The sequence below is a fragment of the Austrofundulus limnaeus genome, unplaced genomic scaffold, assembly GCF_001266775.1.
Source record: "Austrofundulus limnaeus strain Quisiro unplaced genomic scaffold, Austrofundulus_limnaeus-1.0 Scaffold424, whole genome shotgun sequence".
Classification (NCBI taxonomy): domain Eukaryota; kingdom Metazoa; phylum Chordata; class Actinopteri; order Cyprinodontiformes; family Rivulidae; genus Austrofundulus; species Austrofundulus limnaeus.
This window is the reverse complement of record NW_013952826.1, coordinates 232036-234605: the sequence shown is the minus strand read 5'-3', so window position 1 is coordinate 234605 and position 2570 is coordinate 232036.

The window sequence follows — 2570 nt, the reverse complement described above, 5'->3', positions numbered from 1 at the left end:
AATGGGGTCCGGTAGGGTAGGGTCTTCAGTGGGGTCTGGTAGGGTCTTCAATGGGGTCTGGTAGGGTCTTCAGAGGGGTCTGGTAGGGTCTTCACTGGGGTCTGGTAGGGTCTTCAGAGGGGTCTGGTAGGGTCTTCAGAGGGGTCTGGTAGGGTCTTCAGATGGGTCTGGTAGGGTCTTCAGTGGGGTCTGGTAGGGTCTTCAGTGGGGTCTGGTAGGGTCTTCAGAGGGGTCTGGTAGGGTCTTCAGAGGGGTCTGGTAGGGTCTTCAGATGGGTCCGGTAGGATCTTCAGTGGGGTCTGGTAGGATCTTCAGTGGGGTCCTTGGATTTTAAAGATGAGCTGATTCATTTGCTCAAAGCTTCTATTTGTTAAATCTTTTCTCGTGTCATGTTCCTGGCAGCGTTCCACCAGGAACCTGAGTCTGTTTCGTTATCAGTTTGATTATTTAATCTTGGTTCCACTTTAGGTTACTTCCTTGTGCCGAGACGGTGTGTGGGTGTGTATCTTCTGCCTGTTTCTGCATGTTGGTTGGCCGTGCCCTGCAGCAGAGTAGAGCTTAAACAGAACAGAACAGTGTGTTTTAGGGACAGATGAGAACAAATTGCCTGCAGAAACAGATCAGCCTCTCCCCTGCTCCCTGTCTGAATCAGAAGAGCCAGCGAGAACCTGGACCCGGGCCACCAGGTCTTCTTGTGTCCTCTTTAAAACTCTGAGCTCATCACCTTTAGCGTCAAACTGTATAAAAACAGGTAAAAGTCTCAGTGGCGCCCTCTGCAGGAGGCAGATTTCTAACTCGATGCAAACATTAAAGTTCGTACCTTCCTGGTAAACAGGATTTGTAAAGAAGTCTCCAAAATGTTTGCAGGTTTCTCATTTTCCTCTCAGGAATCTCAGGTTTATCGCTTCGTTCTGGATTTACAAGAACAAACTGACAAGTTTTCTCATGTGGGTTTAGTTTCTGTAGGTTCTAAAACAAATATCTGATGCTGAARGCCTGAAAGTCCAGGTCTAACACCATGCTAATAAGAAATTATTTGAAAAGTTTATTTCTAAAGTGTCCTCCAGAAGATTACATAATAAACAGAAGGGCAGTGGGTACAGAGAGGGTTGAGATGGGTACAGAGAGGGTTGAGGCGGGTACAGAGAGGGTTGAGGCGGGTACAGAGAGGAATGAGGCGGTTACAGAGAGGGCCGAGGTGAGAGAGGGTTGAGGTGGGTACTGAGAGGAATGAGGCGGGTACAGAGAGGACCGAGGTGAGAGAGGGTTGAGGCTGGTACAGAGAGGGTTGAGGTGAGGGAGGGTTGAGGCGGGTACAGAGAGGGTTGAGGCGGGTACAGAGAGGGTTGAGGCGGGTACAGAGAGGGTTGAGGCGGTTACAGAGAGGGCCGAGGTGAGAGAGGGTTGAGGTGGGTACAGAGAGGGTTGAGGCGGGTACAGAGAGGACCGAGGTGAGAGAGGGTTGAGGCGGTTACAGAGAGGGTTGAGGTGGGTTCAGAGAGGGTTGAGGCGGGTACAGAGAGGGTTGAGGCGGGTACAGAGAGGGTTGAGGTGGGTACAGAGAGGGTTGAGGTGGGTACAGAGAGGGTTGAGGCGGGTACAGAGAGGGTTGAGGTGAGAGAGAGGGTTGAGGTGGGTACAGAGAGGGTTGAGGCGGGTACAGAGAGGGTTGAGGCGGGTACAGAGAGGGTTGAGGTGGGTACAGAGAGGGTTGAGGCCGGTACAGAGAGGGTTGAGGTGGGTACAGAGAGGGTTTAGATGAGAGAGGGTTGAGGCGGGTACAGAGAGGGTTTAGATGAGAGAGGGTTGAGGCGGGTACAGAGAGGGTTTAGATGAGAGAGGGTTGAGGCGGGTACAGAGAGGGTTGAGGCAGGTACAATGTGGCAGATGAAACAATGTGCAGGACCTGGACTACAGCTCTGCAAGTTGTGCACAAAATAGGCACAGATTTTTCACAAATGAGTCGGCTGCTGAACGTGTGCCTGCACGTCTCTCTGGTCACTTCTGGTCTTTTTACTTTTGGCCCGGCTCGGTTCGACTCTGTGAGGTACAGGGTGATCAAACCTGCTTCCTGCTCGGTTCTCAGAACTAAGTCAGTTGARCAAAAAGAGAAAAATAAATAAATAAATGAAAAACTTTTGTTTCTGAGTTACATCAGTGTTTCAGCTTCTGATCGACCCGTTCCCTGAAGGTTCTGTTCCCTCTGAAGACATTTGACAGAAGAAACAGGAATGAATCTTAGGAGATGTGTGTGTGTGTGTGTGTGTGTGTGTGTGTGTCATCATTTGGCAGATGGAGCTGAACACTCTGAGAACATGACTTGTTATCAACACTTTGTTCCACACTCGTCCTCCTACTCCACTGCTGCTCGGCTCGACAAACAGAAACAGTCCGGGTTCTGCTTCGGCCCGGTCCTGCTCGAACCTCTGACCCGTTTCTACTTCTCTGAAGAATTTTAGCCTAATAATAAAAAACAATTTAAAATTTGAAGCTTTAATGGAGGATGTTTATAAAAAAATCTGTAAAATATTTTCCTTCTTCCTTAATTTAAAATAACTAAAACCTAAAAT